The sequence below is a fragment of the Camelus ferus genome, chromosome 8 (assembly GCF_009834535.1).
Source record: "Camelus ferus isolate YT-003-E chromosome 8, BCGSAC_Cfer_1.0, whole genome shotgun sequence".
Classification (NCBI taxonomy): Eukaryota; Metazoa; Chordata; class Mammalia; order Artiodactyla; family Camelidae; genus Camelus; species Camelus ferus.
Genome location: NC_045703.1, coordinates 9,133,298 through 9,153,934, shown reverse-complemented (window position 1 = coordinate 9,153,934; position 20,637 = coordinate 9,133,298). Strand labels below are relative to the sequence as shown.

At 42.5% G+C, this 20,637-nt stretch overlaps 1 pseudogene; it reads left to right on the top strand.

The window, feature by feature from the left end:
* The first annotated feature begins 2,733 nt into the window (after positions 1 to 2,733).
* Positions 2,734 to 4,236, top strand: LOC102513046 (annotated as a pseudogene).
* The last annotated feature ends 16,401 nt before the right edge of the window (positions 4,237 to 20,637 follow it).

The window sequence follows — 20,637 nt, the reverse complement described above, 5'->3', positions numbered from 1 at the left end:
CACAATGCTTTGGCATTTGCATACATTATGAAATGATCACCATGATAAATCTAGTAATCATGTGTCCCCATACAAAGCTATTACAATATTATTGACCATATCCCTTATTCTGAATATGACATTCCCCTCTTATTTACTATATAACTGACGGTTTGTACCTCTTAATCTCCTTAACCTACTTCTCTCACCTCGTATATACCACACCTTTTTATTCATTTGTCTATCGGTGGACACTTAGGTTAATTCCATATCTTGGCTATTATAAATAGTGCTGCAATGAACATTGGAGTGCATGTATCTTCTCGAATTTGTGTTCTGTTTTCCTTTGGAAAATACTCAGAAGTGAAACCAGAATCAGATGGCCATTCTATTTTTAATTTTTAGAAGAGTCTCTGTGCTGTTTTTCATAGTGGTTGTACAAATTAACAATCCCAGCAGTGCCTGAGGGTTCCTTTATATCCTTGCCAATACTTGTTATTTGTTGACTTTTTGATGATAGCCATTCTGACAGGTATGAGGTGGTGTCTCACTGTGGTTCTGATTTGAATTTCACTGGTGATTAGTGATGATAAGCATCTTTTCATGTGTCTGTTGGCCAGCTGTATGTCTTCTTTGGAAAAATGTCTATTCAGGTCCTCTGCCCATTTTGTTGTTGTTGTTTGTTTGTTTGTTTTGATAGGTTGTTTGTTTTTTATTGATGTTGAGTTCTTTGCAAATTTTGGATATTAACCCCTTATTGGGTTACAGTCACAGGCTGCTTTTTTGTTTTGTTGATAGTTTCCTTTGCTGTGCAAAAGCTTTTAGGTTTGTTTATTTTTACCTTTTTTGCCCCTGCCTAAAGAGACATATCAAAAAAAATATCGCTAAGACTGATGTCAAAGAGCATACTGCTTATGTTTGCTTCTAGGAGTTTTATGGTTTCAGGTCTTACGTGTAAGTCTCTATTTTGAGTTTATTGCTGTATATGGCGCGAGAAAGTAATCCAGTTCGATTCTTTAGCAATGGAGCTGTCCAGTTTTCCCAACACCATTTATTGAAGAAGCTGTCTTTTCCCCATTGTATATTCCTGACTTCTTTGTTGTAGATTAAATGCTCATATCAATGTGAGTTTATCTCTGGGATCTCTATTCTGTTCTGTTATATAATGTCCTTCTCTGTCTTCTGTTACAGTCTTTGTTTTAAAGGTTATTTTGTCAAATATAAATGTTGCTATTGCAGCTTTCTTTTCATTTCTTCTTCTTAGACTACCTTTCTCCATCCCCTCACTTTCAGTCTATGTACCTCTTTAGATCTGAAGTGAGTCTTTTGTAGACAGCGTATACATAGCTCTGGCTCTTCTTCATGTTTTCTAGCTCTTTGTTAAAATTCTCACTATGTTCATCCATTTTTCTCCCAAGTTCATTAAACATCTTTATGATCATTACCTTGAACTCTTTTAGACTGCTTATCTCTATTCATTTAATTTTTTTTCTGAGGTTTGTCTTGCTCCTTTATTTGGATATGTTATTCCTTTGTCTAATCATTTCCCTTAATTCTCCATTTATTTCTATATATTACACTAGATTGGTTATGTTTCCTGATCCTTGAGAAATGGCCCTATATAGGAGTCATCTTATGGTGCCTAGCAGCATACTTGCCTCTGATCACCAGAGCTATATGCTCTTGGGCGCCCTGATGTGGGCGGCACAGGCCCTTCTGCTGTAGTTAGGCCAACTACTTTGGGTGTGCTAATAAAATGCATGGCTAGCCCCTTGCTTGGTTTCCTATCAGGTCCTGCCTTGTGCAGTGGCTTCCAAGCCACTGGTAGGCAAGGCCAGGTCCCAGAGCAGCTGGCTGCAAGGCTCAGGGGGCCTGAGGGCTGGTGCCAGCCCACTGGTAGGTATGATTGCGCCCTAGTGTGGCTGGCTTCAGGGGGCGCCCAGGGCTTGCGCTGGCTTGCTGGTGAGTGGTGCCAGCTCCTGGCAGAGAGCTGTGTGGCCTGGGGCATGCCAGGCCTACCACTGCCCACTAAATCTCTATCACTATCACTGTGGGTAAATCTCTATCACTAATAGGCTAAAGAGAAGACTCACAGCACTTAAACAGGACCAGCTTCCTCACGGGAGAACAAGCTGCCAAATATGTCCACAGCATATACTCAGGGGCAGTTCTAGGTCCTTCTGTCCCTCTGCGAGGCTCTCCAAAAACAGAAAGTTGGTCTGACCCATGCGCCTTTTAAATTTCTGCCTCTGCACTAGGAGCATGTGAGATTTGTGTGCATCCTTTAAGAGTGCAGTCTGTTTCCTACAGCCCTCTGGCTCTCCCATATGCAAACCCTGCTGGCTTTCAAAGCCAGATGTTCTGCTGAGCCTGATGTGGGGTTTATACCCTTTGCTCCATGGGAGAACCTCTGCAATTAGGATTAACCTCCCATCTGTGGGTCACCACCTGGGAGTACAGGTCTTTACTATATCGTGTCTCTGCCTCTCTACCTGTCTTGTTGTGGTTCCTCCTTTATAGCTTTAGTTGTGGAGAATCTCTTCTGCTAGTCTTTAGGTCATTCTTGTCGATAGTTGCTCCATATGGAGTTGTAATTTTGGTGTGCCTGTGGGAGGATGTGAGCTCAGCATCTTTCTACTCCACTTTATGAATGAAGAAATGTAGGCACAGTTCTTCCTCTCCCTCTGGCACATTCACAGTCACACTTCTGCATGCTGGGAACTGTGTGTTGGTTCTGTAGTGCCCCCGTGTGAAACCCTAGGCTGCCTGCCCAGTGCGGCCCCCGTTACTCTACCAGAAAAGATGGCCACACTCACAGCAGTCGTGACACAGAATCATGGCTGTTTTAGTACTTTGGATGGAATTCAACATTTTCAGCTTCAAGACTGGAAGTGGAAAGCTAGCTGGACTAAAAAAGCAAAGATCATACATACAGAAGAAAAATTTTTAAATCAAGCTATTAATAGAAAATAACAGTTATTTCTATCACCCAAAAAAGGACTTCATTATTGGGCATAGTGTGGAGGAAGAATTTAAAATAAATTATCAGCAGGAAAAATACAAAGAGCAAAAATCCAGCAACAATTGGCCAAAATACATAATGATGTAAAGAGACTTCAGCATCAGTTAAAAGAAATGACACATAGAAGTCAGACAAAGAAAAACCAATATCATATGATATCACTTATATGTGGAATCTAAAAAAAAAAAAATACCAATTCTATTTACAAACCAAAAACAGACTCATAGACAGAAAACAAACTATGGTTACCAAAGGAAAAAGGATGAGGAGGACTAAATGAGGAGTTTGAGATTAACAGATACATATTACTGAATATAAAATAGATAAATTACAAGGACCTACTGTATAGCACAGGAAACTATATTCAACATCTTGTAATAACATTTAATGAAAAAGAATCTGAAAAAAATATATGTATGTATACATATAACTGAATTGCTTTGCTGTAAACCTGAAACTAACATTGTAAATCAACTACACTTGAATAAAAAATAAAATTAAGAAGAAGTGACACTTAGACCTGATTTTGTTGAAAGCTCAGAGAAATAATGGAAAAAAACTGTAAATGCAATGAGCACATTTAGGTAAGAGCAGAGACTGATATATGAAGAACTTATGTATTAAAGAAAACAACTAAAAATGAGTTGACTGCCATATCCAGAGAAACTGACACATGGACTTTGGGTCACTCAGGAACCCAGAGAGCTTTCAGAACAATGTCAAGCAAAGTTCATGTAGACAAAGTACCATCACGTAGATGGTACCATCATGTACTCTTCCAGGAGAAATGGTAGATTTTGAAAAATTCTTTCAGCAAACAGGAGGGCAACAAGGGCACTGGATGATTATGATGACCAGACCTTTGTAGAGGTGAGAAAGAAGCAAACATAAAATGAAGACAACATTCATGGGAGAAATTCTAGACGTTATCCTGGAAGAACACAGGATGGAGGGCAGCAACATGAGAAATTATACAAAAATTTCTTTTTAAAAAATTTTTTTGTATGGGGGGGTGGATAAATTAGATTTATTTATATATCTACTTATTAATGGAGGTACTGGGTATTGAACCCATGACCTTGTGAATGCTAAGCCCGAGCTCTACCATTGAGCTATACACATGCCCCTCCCCCCAAAATTTCTGACTGCAGAAAAAAGAAAAAAAATCTCCTCAGAATTGGAAAACTATAAGCAGCAAAAAAAGGGGAAGCTTTCAAGTTAAAGACAGAGAATAAACAAGAATATGATCAAGGAAAAAGGAACAAAGAAGAAATAGTAAATGCCAGTTGAAGCTCAGGTAAAACAAAAAAGTATGTAAATGTTGGAAGGTGGGAAGGGATAGATGGGATTTCAAACTTGTAGAATAGATAAACAGGATTATACTGTATAGCACAGGAAAATATACACAAGATCTTATGGTAGCTCACAGAGAAAAAAAATGTGACAATGAACATATATATGTTCAAGTATAACTGAAAAATTGTGCTCTACACTGGAATTTGACACAACATTGTAAAATGATTATAAATCAATACAAAATGTTAAAAAAAGTATATAAATGGCAATGAGACAAGTTTATCATATTTAAAAAAAGTTAAAAAGAGGAAGAGAAAAGAGCAAAAGCAGCAGGAAGAGCACTAATGCCAGTTTAAACTAAGGTTACTATTAGAAAGTTATACCGAGAAGAATTAAAAAGAGGAAGAACTTTTGAAGCTTGAAAAGGAAGTAAGTGAAAAGCCAAAAAAGGCAGAAAAAGGAAAACTGCTGCTGCTGAAATTGCTAGGTTTCAAGAAAGAGATTTACATAAATTTGAATGGAAAATTATAGATTAGACAGGCCAAGGAAAATGAAAAGGTAGAACAAAAAAGATTGGAAAAATTATAAGAAAAGAGTGAAAGCATGTTAGTAGGTCCCCCCCAGGCTTTACCAATTTAGCAAGGTTTGGAAAGAATGGACCAAAAATGTAGGACCTCCCAGTTGTGGGCCACTTCTATATATCCACAGAGGGCTATTCCAATCTGGAGACAAAGAGAGGAGAGAAGAATATGAGATAATGACGCTAATATACAGTTGATGAGAATATCAGCATATTCAGTTATTTTGGAAAATAACATAGTGACTATGTTCTTTAAATATCACTAGTCTAATTAACTGATAATTAATAACATTATATGTTAATTGACAAGTATTATGTTCCATACTGACATTGGCATTAGTATTTCATGTTTATACTAAGAGGACTGTTTATAGGTTGGCCCATTACTGATGTAAAGCCATTTTTAAAAGTTTATGTTACAAACATTATTTCATTTAATGCGCAAAACATTTAGATTGTTCATGGCATATCAAAATGAACTGGGACAATTTTAGAGTGACATTTTTTAAACCAAAAATACACTCTTTTAGAGCTCACACGTAAGTTAGCACAAGTACTAAAACTGTAAAGTTTTCTTTTTAGAGTTATAAAATAAGTTGATACTTAAAGTTTAACAAATTGATAGATTGGCAATTAGTAGATTTTTGTATAATAAACACTTTCTATTCATTTGAAGGAAAAAAAAAGGAGAAAGAAAAAAAATTAAAAAGAAAAAAAACAACAACCCTAAAACAGAAAACTTCCTAAGGACACAAAGTCGTCACAGAGCTGAGATTAAAACTCAGGCTGTCTGGTTCTAGAGTCCATCCTCTTAACTGCAGTGAAGACTGCCTCCCACAGCAGAAAACTTTAAAGATCTTCTCATAAATACTGTTAAAGTATTATAGCCTTAAAAGAAGAACAGGATGCTCTCATGAAAGTATAAACAGAGACCAGGACGGAGCTCTTAGCTGTTTAAAATTTGAAGGAGAAAAATAAGACAATATCAGAAAACAGTGTCTCAGAGCTATCAAAATAAGTAGTTGCACGGGAATCAGTTTACGTAACATCCCAAAGGACGACTGGCGCTGTTCCTACAGTTAGGGAGTCAGGTCACTGCTGCTGTTGCTGCTGCCCTGGGCTTGTCGTCACCCAGGTCCCTCAGGTCACCCAAGGACACTGCTTGTCTCCTACCCCGGGCATTATTTGTCATTGCTGAGGAACTTCTTGGCAACAATAAATATGCGATCTGAAGTCATGGGAGGTGTTAGTCCACGGAGCAATCCTCGACCAAAAGATGTGGCTGGGCAAACACACGTCCCCTTCAGAAGGGCTGTGCGGAGATGCGGGGCTCGAAGCCGCCTTGGTGAAGATGTCCTGCGAGACCTCGCGAACAGCTCCGCGAGGAGCTGCGGCCTTCTTAGTAATGCTCCCCGTCCTCCTCGCCGCGCACCAGTTTCCTTCCCTCCTGCTTCTCTGGCAGGGCACTCCCCAGTAGGAAACCCAGTCCAAGACAAGAAACTACTGAGTACACGGTCATCAGTCCTGTGGCACCGCGGCAGTCACCAGTCACCCCGCCACAAATCGGACCTCGCTGGATCTCGCAGGATCTCGCGGGGTCTCGCGAGTTCTCACAGAGCACGCAGGGGTGCCTGGGATGAGAAACAGGTGGGTCCTGTGGCTCACGAGGCCTGTCGTTCCAGGCTCTTGCGTGAGGAGCCTGGCTACCACTATGTATCAGGCAAACCCCAGTATTCCTCGATGCCATGCCCTCATGTCCCCACTCAGAGGTGCGGTGGCTCCCTGCCCGGGAGCACTGGCCAGGAACAGGGAACTGGCTCCAGCCCAAAGGCCGTGCCGGGAGCGACCACCCGAGGCCGGAGCAGGAATGAACTGCGCACGCGCGGGCTGCACTCTGTCGCCTCCCAGGAGCCGTGCAGGACCAGCTGGAAAAATGAATGAAAAAGACCATTTCTTAGACATAGCAGCATGAAACTTAAAAGCACCAAGTAAAGAAAAGGTTCTAAGAACTTACTTCAACTGAAAAAAAAAATTAACTTAGAAAGGAACAAGAATCAGTCTGGCATCAGCAGCCCCAGAGACTGGAAGGCTGGGGAGCCATGTCAAAGATGACAATCAGCCCCACTCTCAGCCAAGTGTGAAAGCAAAGCAAGCCGGACTACACCAAACATTCAGATATGCAAAGAATCAGATCATTGGCCCCATACGTACCTTTTTGAAATAAGTTAGTTGAGAATGTACTTCAGGAAAACAAAGGTATATCCAATGAAAAGGAAGACAGACTCAGGAGACGGTGGTTTCAACTTGGAAGGACAAGAGAGAGAAGCTCTAGGATAACCATATGCAGAAGACTAAAGACAAAGCTGGCCAAATTGGAATAGGAGAAGTTGGGGTCTGGGGACAAGGGAGCTGCATGGACTACCAGGATGTGAAGTCTAAAAATTTGACTCTCTTCCACCCCCAAACTTTGGCATCACCTAAATGTGCTGTCACTGTGCCCCCTCTTTCCTTGTGAACACACTGTTCTCTGGCTCTGGGTCCCATCCATCTTCTCCAGGTCACCAGATGCAGTGGGCATGTGGGGTCCTTACCTTGCTTGACCTCAGCAGCATCTGATAGAGCTGTGCTCACCCCTTCCCCACTGCTTACTCGAGATGATCAAGGCAAGTGATGCAAGAAATCAAGAAAACAATTCAAAATTTTTGTCAAAAAAAATAGGAAAGTCATTATTTAAAAATGAAGGGAATTGTAATGTTGCAGAATTTAAAAAATTGAGGTAAAATTGGTATATAACATTATATATATTTCAGGTGTACAGCATAATTTGACATCAGTATACACTACAAAGTGATCACCCCCAAAATCTAGTCACCTACTGTTGCATAATTTTAAGTAATTGGGGGAATATAAGAAAAGGTAATCCATTTGACCTTGATGTGTGGAATTATCCAGCAGTGGTATAAGGGTCATGAAATTGGAGAAGGAAGTATCATTCCAAACCACTATTTAGCTCAACTGTGAACAGTATTTATAGAGTAGTAATAATATAATTTTTTTAAATCCATCTTTTAGCATGAAGCTATATATGAAGCAAGAAGAGATTTGGTTATGGTGGAAAAATTAAAAATGTAATGATAAAGTCCAGTGTAGTTGGTGCAAGATAGGTGGGAGGGAAGGGGTAGGTAGGATGGTTCATCTTACCTTACAGAATGAGGAGTTAAGAAATACCATTGAAGCTTGATGGGGAAAAAAATTAGAGATTTAATTCTTATTAGTTAAAGTTACAAGGATTACTGATAGAAAAAAATGATAAAAATGGTAGATACAAAAATGAAGAGGAGAAGGAAATTAGTGTTCAGTGAGCCCTATTCTCACCTTCCATGTTGGGAAATTGCCTAAATGTGATACATCATGGATTAGAAATAAACTATTTAGAATCGTGGAGATAACCAACATAAAAAGAAGGTGCTTCTGATCTGCAGGGCTCTGAGTGAGAGTCACGAAAGAAAGTAGAGAATTTTCTGCATAAACATTCAGAACTCTGATTTCAGGTGCATGGCTCGCTTCTAGGAAAACAAATACAAAATTATTTTTTAAAGCTGTTAGCATACAGATGGCAAATTAAATCACAAGGATTAATTAAAGTACTTTGAGATAGAGTGCAATGGAAAGTGAAGAGAGATGCAATGAGGGGATCCCAAGGCATATCAAAAGTTTAAAGAAGGCACGAGAAGCGATTGTGACGAGGAAGCACAAAGTTTGGGGGTGAAGGAGAGGAGAGTAGGAGGTGGCAACCAAGCAAACACCAGATCAAAGGACCCTTTTGTAGCTGTCAGGTGTAGAGCGAGATGGACCTGTTCAAAGGCTGATGGGCAGGGGGCCGTGGAGAGGGAGCGGTTGAAGAGGAAGGATATGGGCTGTGGAAGAGCGGACTTCCGCAAGCCTCGCAGGGATTCTTCGGCAAGCCTCGCAGGGATTCTTCGGCAAGCCTCGCAGGGATTCTTCGGCAAGCCTCGCAGGGATTCTTCGGCAAGCCTCGCAGGGATTCTTCGGCAAGCCTCGCAGGGATTCTTCGGCAAGCCTCGCAGGGATTCTTCGGCAAGCCTCGCAGGGATTCGGCAGAAGAGGGCTCCCGCCCTGTGCAGCAGGCGGAAGGCGAGGGCCGTATACTTAGAGCTGAGTGTCTGGGGTCAGGAATTTGGGGAAGTTTCTGTCTGACAGCTTCTAATTCCGTTAAGGAAGAGGTCTGCCCCTGCTGTGGAAAGAGGAGCAAGCGGACAGGCACTGGATTTATTTTTGTTGTCTGATTTTTTTTTTTTTTTTTTTTTTTTTTTAGCGCTCAGCAACCCAGGGCAGATGCCAGGTGTATGAGGAACTGGCTTCCTCCAAAATGGGGTTTTGCCGGGGGGGAGGGGGTGCAAAAGCCGAATACGTATTTTCTGGGAGCACCAGGGGAGGAAGGCAGAGGCAGGCCAATTAGTAAAAGGCTAATTCGTTTAAAGCTACTTCTGCAAGCAGTGAAAAGAATTTCAGTTATAAAATAATTTTTTTTTTAAAGATGCAAAGCAGGAGGCAAGAGGGTTGCAAGGTGAAGTTCGAATAACCATTCAGGATTTATTAACCTAACTCGAGGCTGGAGGAAAGCCCCGAATGACCCGTTCTAAAGCTGGGGCGATTAAGAATTCCAGAATGTAGAGATTCACTCTTACTTCAACTCAGCCTTAGTGGGCAATAGAGAAGTAGGTCCAGACCACAAAGAGATGGGCCCACTTGGTGAAGGAGCCTTGTATGTAGATGCCAGTCAGGACTGGGACACATTTGACCTCAAACTGCTTTGGAACTGCTCCACCATGTTGGGAAGGGTGAATGAGAAAGTGGACTATTCTGGAAAAGGGCTTGAGATTCCTGGAGGCATCCAACTGGGCATAGTGCTTCCCTGGCCTTGGCTCTGCTCAGCTTTTCTCGAATGGTGTTTAGCAGCTCAGATCCCTTCCACAGACATCTGTGGAAATGAGATGCTGTCCCAGGAAGAGAGCCTTGCACTGTGATGGTGAACCTTGGTCCAAAGTCGCTGTCATTTTGCAATAATTCCAAGGGCTGCTCTTGACTCAGGTCCTCTAAGCAGGTCTGGAGTCAAGATTCTGCGGCATGAGGATAAAGAGTACCCGTGCTGGGGTGTGCTGGGAGATCCAGGGCACTTCTGCAGAAGACTGGTATGTGCAGTGGTGGGCACTGCTCCTGTACACACAGGAATGGACCTGATCCATGTCTATCCTGAGAGAAGAATTCCAGCCTCTTCTCTTTGCTGCTGTTGCTGGCAAGCTAGGGGGCAGCATTCAGCACACCTCCACTGACATGTGCTTTATGTACCTGAGGCAAGGCAGAGAGGAAAATGTAAGTGGGAACTGGTTCTGAATGACCCTAGCTGGCGGAACTCCCAGAAGACAGTGTGGGATAGTGCTGACTCTGTGCTTGGTGGATGCTCAGATGATCACTCGATAATTGCGGTATCTTTTCTCCTTTGCTCTCGCAAGGACAGGCAGAGATACATGTTCCTTTGCCCCTTTGTTCATTTATTCATTTTCATGTGGCAAGCACTGTGCTGGAAACCAGAGACGGAAAACCTGATAAAGACACATCCTTATTTATGAAGGCTCAGAGTCTATTTCCTTTCTTCTGAACCCCTACAGCACTCTACCTGGGTCTCTTTTTATCTCCCTTCACCTTGAACTATATGTTATTGGTTTAAATGTCACCTCTTCTTATGGATTGTTACCCAGAATTTGCAAAATGGCTCTGGTGGATCCATTCAACCTACAGATCGGTTTTTTTTCCCCCTTTGACCTCACGGAGAACTTAAAAACAAAACAACCTAGAATTACATATCCCATATAAAACGTAGAAGATGTCACATAAAAATTAGGATTTCTGACTTATCCTAAAATATGAGATCTTCGGCATTAGGTGCAGTTTCCCATATCTGGAGCTGATGGATGGCTGTGCCTTTCACCAGAGCACATACTTTCCAGGACATTCCATCCCCACCTCATGGCTCTGCCCACCCATGATGCCTGTCTGCCTGTGGAAATCTTGAGACTAGCTAGGAAAATTTAATTGTAGCTTGAGTGTGAGTCAACAAGTACTTGGACTGCCTCAAGTGGTGGCTGGGAAAACATAAGAAGGGAGGAACCCAGGAAACAAAGTGGAAAGGAGGGATTTTCCAGATGTAGTGACGAATCCAGAAGGCTTGGTGGGAATAGGAGTTGTAACCCTGAGGGGCCAGGGGAATGGTGATGTTTATAGCAGGCGTGGCTAGGAGCTGGTCAGGTGCCCTTTACCAGATAGCACATCTATCCCCAGTTGCTTAGAGAGTTGGCTGGTAATTCCTTGTTCTTGCCCCCTTGTCCAAAATGGCCACCCGCTGAAAGAATGGGGAGCATAAACATTTAGAGGATACATACAGTGCTCTCTGGGGAAACAGCAGCCCACAGCCAGTGATTAACTGACATGCACATACAAAAGGCAATCTTCCTGCCTCAAGGTGGGATCCACTTATTGGTCCAGTTTATTCTCCAGAGCCCCTCCTAGATCAGGCTGAAGGTAGACTCCATCTGGGACCGCAGCCTGATTTAACAGCTCCTTCCTCCACTGTATCTTGGCTGCCTGGCTCCTTTTAACCGAAGATGCTCTCTCAATACATCGTGAGCACCAGAATCTCAGTGAATCATCTAAGACTGGGAACTCGGCCTTAGACAGTGTTTGCAGCACAATGATGTAGGTTAAAACTGGGAAATGGGTAACGGTGGGGGAATACGATCTAGGGCTCCTCACAGTCATGGCTTTCTAGCACAGGGCCAGGCGCACACAAAATGTGCAGCAGATTTTATTTTGTTTGTCAAATGAATTTGATGTGGAGTCTGCTGAGGCCGAGGAAACAGCAGGACATCCAGCATAAGATGCAGAACGCGGCACAGGGACGTGGCTGGGGCTGGATACTTGGCGCTGTCACAGGGAAGGAGACAATTCGGGGAAGAGACGGCGATTAGTGTCAAGTGCAAATGGAATTTTCATCCCTTTCAGCGCAGAGCAGCCCGCGTTTCTTTACCTCAGTTAGGTGCGTAACTCCAAGTAGGTCCAGTCTAGATCAACGATTATACAATGCCTTAATAATGTTTAGGCAAAATTCCAAGTAGTTTTGCTCATTGCTAAAGTGGAAAAGATTAGCATTTGATTGGGGAAGAAATTATGGACTTTGCTTATGTCATCTGTGTTCTGTTGCCAAACAACTGAGTGAGCCACCTGTTACCCTTTTTGAACAAGGGAGTGTGCAAAATAACTACAATAATCAAATGTTTGTCGTGCTTACGCTTAAGAAGAGATTTATGCCTATCTCTCTTCGTTAAATGGATTGTGTTTCATTATTATTTTACTTTTTTTAATTTTTGATTTTTTTTAATTGAAGTATAGTTGATTTACAATGTTGTATTAGTTTCAGGTATATAGCAAAGTAATTCAGTTATACATACATATTCTTTTTCAAATTTTTTCCGTTATACGTTATTATAAGATATTGAATATAGTTTCCTGTGCTGTACAGTAGGTCCATGTTGTTTATCTATTTTACATATAGTAGTGTGTTAATCTCAAAATCCTAATTTATCCCTACCCCCACCTTTCCCTTTTGGTAATCATAAGTTTGTTTTCTATGTCTGTGAGTCTATTTCTGATTTATAGATAAATTCATTTGTATCTTTTTTCAGATTCCACATATTAGTGATATATGGTATTTGTCTTTGTCTGACTTACTTCACTTAGTATGATAATCTCTAGGTCCATCCATGTTGCTGTAAATGGCATTATTTCATTCGTTTTTATGACTGAGTAATATTAAATGGATTATATTTTTTTAACAGAAATTTTTTTAAAAGCAGACAAAAGCGTTCAGATGTCCCAAAATGCCACACTATCTTTTCAAACCCAGTTCTCTGATATCCCAAGGAAAAGTGGCTTGAATGCTTTAAATCTTGGTTGTCTAATTTCATTCCATAAACTGTAATTATAGCTCTTTATAACATGCTAAATAATTCCTTTCTTACTGGATCTTTATACCTTTCAAATATTTATAGGTTGTCATCATTCCTTAGTCATCTCTTTGCAAAGTTGCACATATTTTGTGCCTATAATACTTTTCATAAATCAATTTCCTCAATACTAAGCTGCTTTTCTTAATTCTCCATTCAGCTTGTCTCCATCTTTCTGATATAGTGCTAATCAAAGGTAAATGAGATATTTTGGGTGCAATTTATCCTAAGGTTGTTTGAGAGGGTTTAAAACTTCCCCACCTGGATCAGAGTCCCTCATTTATATGAAGCTCAGAATAGTGCTGACTTTATCAGTGTTTCTCCCATTTCTCTTTGAAAACTCATAACTAATTTCCCGTGTAATGGCATTCAAAAGTCTCTGTGCCATTTCTGTTTCTTACCTGATCATGGAATATGCAGGAATTAAATCAGTTCAGAATATATTTCTGTAATTTGCGGCTTATTATGCAATATTGAATCACATTTCCAACTTCTTTATATCCATAAATTATCATTATTTCTCAGTGTCCTTCAAAATCGGTAACATCTGGAAACTTAGAAAATATTATTTTGATTCTAGAGTGTTCAAAGCGATAGTAAAATCTTTCTTGCAACTGCAAGAAATTATTCATCATAATTATTTCTTTCCAGTAACGTTTCAGTTAACCTGGTTGTCTCATTATTATGGGACAATTCCTTTTGTCCATCATGTCTTGGGCGTCCTACTGATGAGATAGCGTACATATTCTTCAAGTGACATTATTACTATATTGGTGTATTTTAAATTTTAAAACTCTTTTTTATAGTCCTTTTTAGTTTAAAAGCCTTCTGTAGCTTTCTTATGCCACAAGGGACAATACTGTGAGTCTGGCCTCTGATGGTGCCACTCAGTCAAACCCCACTCCTCCTTTCTGGTCTCATCTCTTTTCATGCAGCCCCATGAACCCTGTGCCCCACCACGTGCAATGAATTGTCTATGAAGACTTTGGAAGGATCCCCCCAAAATTAACTGCTCCCTCCTCCCAGGGCTTGTTGCCTTAATTTGTACCTCAGCGATAGCTCTTGTTTCACTCAGAGCGGTACTGTCCTTTGCATACATTGTTGTCGCCCGCACATCATTATGTGAGCTTGTCTTATCCCTGCCCAGTGCCTCACGAAAGAAGTCCTTAATAAATGCTGGATAGTGCTAACTTGAGATTTTCTACTTAGGCTTTGGGCGACAGTCCAGTTGGAGGGAGAGCTGGAAACTAGGAGCCCTGACCTGAGCTGCAGTGTCAGAGTGGCCACATGGCATTTACTCAGACTGCTTATCTGGGGCCTCTGGGTGGCTTGGCAGAGATGGTGTAGGGCCCTGGGCCTCCATGCATCCCTTGGTATTGGAAGAAATCAGGGAGGAAGGAAGGGAGGGTACCCAGGCTCAGAACTGTGAAAGGATCGCAGAAGTCACTCCGTGGTTGATGGGATTAGAATCCTGGGCTCCTGTTTCCACTCAGGGTTGTGTTCCCACGATTCATTATTCTGTTTTGCTCTGGGAGTTTCCCCTAATGCTTCTTGACTCGTACTGGCGTCAGGCAGAGCGGGTGACATTTCTCTACCCTTGTGCAATCTGTTTGTGTGTGGCTGAATCACAGTGACTGTATTTTGTCGGCTCCATCTTAGGCCCCGGTCCTAGTTCCTCCCCTCACTGCATGACTGAGCTTTAGACTGCTCACAAAGGATGAGAGCCAGAGGATCCGAGCCAGATCAGTTCCCTATCAACCTTCACCCTTGGCTCCATCTGATATAAAACCTGGAAGAATGCCTTTTGTTGACATGGTTGATAGTCATGAGATTCCCAAGGAAGAGGGAAATTCCTCAGTTCCTACTGATGCAGACACACTTCTCCCTAATGGCAGATTCTACTTTTAGCTTTGGCCCCTTTAAGTCCCCCGGTAGCCCTTTTGGCAGCTGCAAATGCCTCTGGGTCGTCGTCAGCCTGATCCTGCCTATATGCGAGTTCCCCACGATGAACTTCATGATTGCACTTTACGGGGCTGTTTGGTTCATTTTTTGCTCTTAAAGTTCCTCCTCAGCTTGGGAGATATTATCTGCCTCTCAACAGTTTGGAAGCTAGAATCACCTTCTCCCACTCTGACGTCATATCAATCAGTGTCCAATCAGGGAAATAGAACTCACTTAGGTATTTCAGATGGAAGGAATTTCATGCAAGGAACTGGTTTCAACAGTGTCAGAGGATCTGATGGAGCAGAAGGCAGAAAGGTGGGCAATGAAGAGTCAGTGACTACAGTCCTGGCTGGAGGACACAAGGGTGGAGATAGTGTTGCCAGACCCAGGAGGACGCTCACAGTGGACACTGCTGAAGGCTGGAACCCAGGCCACTGCAAAACCCACTGTCATTGCTGCTGCAGCTGTGGAAGGCTGTGGAGGGCACGGCTGGCTGGTTGTGAGTCCCATTTTGTGCTGTTGGAACTGTGAGCAGTGCTGGAGCTGCAGCCACCAGCCACGGTCCACAAGGCCAGAAGGCCACTGAAGCCAGAGGCCACCAACTGCAGTCAACAGAATTAAAAAAAAAAAAAAAAGTTTCCTTTTCCTTCAACTTTCCAACCTCTTTCCAGCATCTCTTTTTGGAAGAACCGTCATCTGGCTGAGACGTCTTGGAAATTTAATTTTGTTCCAGCCTCAGAATATGAAAAGGTAGAAAGGAGATTGAGAGAAAAATGGGCACAGGCGGGTCCCACACCCCTATCCCACCAAGTCTTTGGCTTTCTCCACCCAGAGTGATGACGGCAGGTTAAGTTCAAATATCAATGCAAGTTAGATTTTATAACCTGGTGAAGGTGGTTTTTAGCACAGACAACATGTCTGGGTATTTCTTTAGATCATTATTTTCTACAATGTATTCAACAGAATACACCCTAAAGAAAGGGTTTATTGGTCAAAGGAGGATGGGAAACTGCCCTTGAATACCCTCTCTTGGAATTTCACACTTCATCTTAGCACATTAAAGGCTCCGAGAAATCCATTAGTCTCCAATAGAATTTGACACTTTTGACTTTGCAATTGGTATGCATTAGTGGAAAAAAAAAAAAAGGTCACAGTCCTTGGCATCTGGAGTTTATGAGGAAGAGGCAGGGAACAAAATAAGCCGGGAAATGTGTGTGTGTGTATGTGTGTGTGTTTGTGTGTGTATGTGTGTGTGTGTTTGTGTATGTGTGTGTGTAATTTAGATAAGTGTTATGAATGAAACAAACAGGATGTAGTGATAGAAAATATTATAGAGGAGGATGAGCCTAATTAGATAGTATGATCGAGGCAGACTCTTTGAGGATGTGACTTTGAGTCATGATCTTAAAGAGCAGATGGGACCAGTAATACACAGAGTTCTCTGACTCGGTAGCCCGAGTCAGCAAACTGTTCTTGAACCCTAATGAGATCTATATGGAAATTGAGAATAACCATTTGAAAAGATATATAGCCGTTTGCTAGACTATCTTTATGTCTGCTAAATCTAAAAATAAAACATTTCTTTAAAATTGCTTTGATTTTTACTATATGATACAAAGTATAATTCCATGATAGATCTAGGGGGAACAAGAGATCTGATCCTGTCCCGCAGAAGATTTAAAATAAAAGCTCTGCTCCGGCAGAGGTACGCTGTGGTTGCAGATGCTCTAAAGGAGGAAGAGGCAGCTGAGTCTGAGGAACTGACACGCGGTTCAAGACTGGGAGTGGAGTTGTGTACAGAGCCTTGAGAACAAAGAAAAAAGGCAACTGGATTTTTTTTTTCTAAGTAGGCTGGGAAGCTACTGAAGAATTTACCACAGATGCATGACATGATTTAGATCTTCAAATAATCATTCGAATTGCTTTATACAGATTGCATTGAAATGAAATAAAGAGTGTAAAACAGGATGATCAGCTTACAAAAACTTTCAGAAATTTCTGGGGGAGATGATGACGGCTTGGACTGTGGCCATGACAGACAGGAGTGGGGAACTGGGGGGAACTGGGAGAAAGTTGGCACAGGCCTTCCTGATGAAGCGGAGGCGAGGGGGGAGAGACGGATGGGGGGGGGCACAAGAGGATGCCGGGAGTTTCTCTGAGGAGAGGTTAAAGCTGAATGTATACACGCAGAGATCAGCAGTATTGTGTTTTCATTCCACAGCGAAAAGGCAGATAATATTGAAGAGAATGGAAAGTGAAGAGTTAAGGGTCCAGGACTGAATCCTAAAGAGTGTCTTTGGGCTTTCTAAGACCCCGGGGAATCTAGCTTGAAGAGAACCCATTACCCTAAGGGCACATTGATCCCCAGACATTTAGATTCCTGTCTAGATGCCTCTAATGTTGAATTCCATTCAGTGGATTTACTGAGGACCTATACCATTTGAGGGATCATGGGGGGTGTCGTAAAAGATAAAAGCCAGACAAACCTTTCAGAGCTTGCTACTTGGAAGGACATCTAAGATGCGTAGGAAAGTACCAGACACGGCTGGCAAGTCCTGTGAGAGAGTTGTAAAGTGACACGGGGATCTGCACGGTTATAACTGGGAACCTCCACGGAGGAGTTAGCGTGGTCTTAAGGGAGATGCATGAATTTGAATCAACAAAAAATAGATAATACGTGTGTATAGATATACATATGTATAAAAAATGTAGTATTAACCTCATGCATGCACACATTTATTCTGTCTTTATTGGTCTGTATATAATATATTCCTCTATCAATCTGATTTCCAATTCAATTTCAGTTTAATACCAATATTGCAGGGTTTATTCTTTCTCTGACATTTAGAAACCTGACTCTCAGGTTTTACAGTATATTTACTTTTTTTGTTCAATCTAGCTCACACAAGTGGGTTCAGAATTGCTAACTCATATCTCTGTGAGGAGCACATTTACTGGCTAGAATATGGCCTCTCTGGACAATAGTTTTTGTCTTTAGCCTTAATAGTATGCAACCGAAATATCGCTTTCTAAATTTATTAAGTTGGTTCTTTCCTTCCCCACTGGTATTAGGTGGTAACGTTACATATTCATAGGTTAGGTGAGTGGCATTTGTTAGAGTTTGCATTCCATTTTGGGGATGACTCCCATATCCTGGTATTTCTTTGTCTTGAGTAAAATTCGCTCGTCATGTTGTATAATTCGTTGGGTTTTGACAAATGTTTCAATCCACATATCCACTATGACAGCCGTGAGACAGAGTAGTTCTGTCTCCCTCAAAGTTCCCTGGTGCTGCCTCTTTGCCGGCGGTCACTCCACCTCCAGCCTCTGGCAGCCATGCTCCTATTTTCTGTCTCTATTTGGGCCATTTCCAAAAAGTTACATAATTAGAGTCACATACACTGCGGCCTTTGGGGTCTGATTACTTTCACTTGGCAAAATATACTTAAGAGACATTGGTGTCGTTGCAAATGTCAATAATTCAGTCCTTTTTGTTGCTGAATAGGTTTCCAGTGTGTGAGTGTGTCATGCTTTCTTCTTCTGCTCACTTGACTGAAAATCATTCGGGGTGACTGTGACTTCAGCTATGGTAAACATTCATGCATCGGTTTTTATGTGAACACAAGTTTCCAATTCTGTTGGGTAAATATCTAGGAGATTTAACATTTTTTTTTTCCTCTTTGCGTGTAATTTCTATTGACCACTCACCAAGTTCACTGTTTGTTTGTGAAGTTTACTGAGGAGCCCACCAAAGGCCTTCCTCACTTCCATTACTATTGTTTTCATGTCTTGCATTTCAGTGGGATTGATTCCTGCACGTTGCCCTCTGTTTCCACTCAAGCTTTTTCATGTTACTCAGAGTTATTTTCAATCCTCTGCCAGGTAGTTCTCACATCTCTGTCCTACCTGAATCTGGTTCTGTTAATTGCTTTATTCTTTGACAGTGTGTTGTTTTTCTCATACCTTTTTGTGTGCCTCCTAATTTTTTGTTGAAAGCCAGACACCTTGTTTAGGACAGCTGAGATGAGGACAATAGCTCATATGCCTGGGAATGCACAGACCTGTCTTTCTGCTTCGTACTTCTGCGTGAATCTGAGTTAGGACTGGGCAAGTCTGAAAGTCCCGTCCGCAGGGGCTCCCCTCAGCTCCCCGCAGACTTCAGATTCCTTTAGTGACTCCTTGGGTTTCAGGTGGGGCTCAGTTTGCTGGTAGTTTTTCTCGATGTCTCCTCCACTGTCTGCTGTAGGTCTTCCCTCTGCACTGACCCTCGGAGAGGCTCTATCTGCACACTCCAGGCCCTCTTCCAGCAGCATCCCCACCCGGTCCCCTGTGACTCAGGTTGCGAGCCTGTGATGGGGAGAAGGAGTTCTCTGTTTTCAAGTCTCAATCTGAGCAGGCACTGCATCTAGGGGTTTGGTCTGTGCAGTACGCCAGCACTCCCTCACCCGCAGTTTTCCTCCTTTACCCCAGAGATATTCTAGAGCCTCACCCAGGCTGAGTGTGACCACTTCCTCCCAGTCTGCAGGGACTTTCCCAGTTTTATTGCTGAAAGTCCCATGTCTGTCCAGGGTAAACTGAAACTCGGGTGGAAGGTTGATTTTCTGTTCCCTTTCTCAGCTGCAACTGGTTTTGTTGTCCGCGAACAGCTTCTTGTCTCTTCACGTAAAGAATTCAGAAACAAGACATAGAGGTCAAGGAAGAAAAGCAAGGATTTATTAAGGGATGGATAATACGCTGTTAAGGAAAGAGCGGGCAGACCCAGGTGGGCAGCTGCCCCGAGTTTCTTTGGCAAGCTGGTTACATGGTTGTAAAAGTGAATGGGTGGAATATTCATTGGCAGGGAGGGGTTTGGGGTCATCTTTCCTGATCTCCATCCCAGCTCCACCTTCCTGGGGGTGGGAAGGAAGGATTTTTCTGTCCTTATTTAGTCTTGAGCAGGAAGTTGGATGAAGTCATAATGAGTGAAAGGTTACATTCAGATGCTGGCTATTGGTGTCTTGTCCCACCTTTCTTTGGCCATCTCTAGGACACTTGTTGACCCAGAATTTATAGTTTCTTATCCGTCTGGAGGTTCCTGTTTTTCTTGGTCTGTCCAAGGACCCCCGTTGTTCACAAGATATATGGTTTTCTGCCATTTGGCCCCGTGTCGCCCTTTCTCTGCTCATATCTAGCTGTCTGCCTGCTCTAACAGTTCTCACCAGCCTCCTAAGGGTGACAGCGTTGGGTACCCTCCCCCACGTAGAGCTTAAGGCTTTGGTTCCATAGGTGAGATAAGGAAGAAGGGTCCCAGCAGGGATGTCTCGCCCTTTCAGCACAGGCTGCCGTTCTGGTCTTCAGGCCTCCACAGCATAGGGTGATTTCGCCGTCCACTCCCTGTGGGGCGGATGGAGAAGAGCCTGTGAGAGGTGCCCACTCCCCTGCACCTGCAGTTTTCAGGGGCCCCACATCTCTTACCAACCCACACTCAGCCTGCACCTATTTGCTCACCAACCTGGCTGAGTGCATCCACATCAGTGTCTTGTGGTGTCTGCCCTGGGGAAGCAAGTGGCCATGTCTTGTCCCTCCCCACAGGGGCCTGTCTTTCCTGAGATCTGGGGCTGGTTGGCTGTCCTGCAACCTCAGTTCTCTAAAGGGTTCAAGAAAAGTGATGGACTTGCAGCCATTTTGACAGTTTTTTGTCGTTGAGTGATGATGAGTGACATTCTTTTAAACTCCCTATATCCCTGAGCCAGATC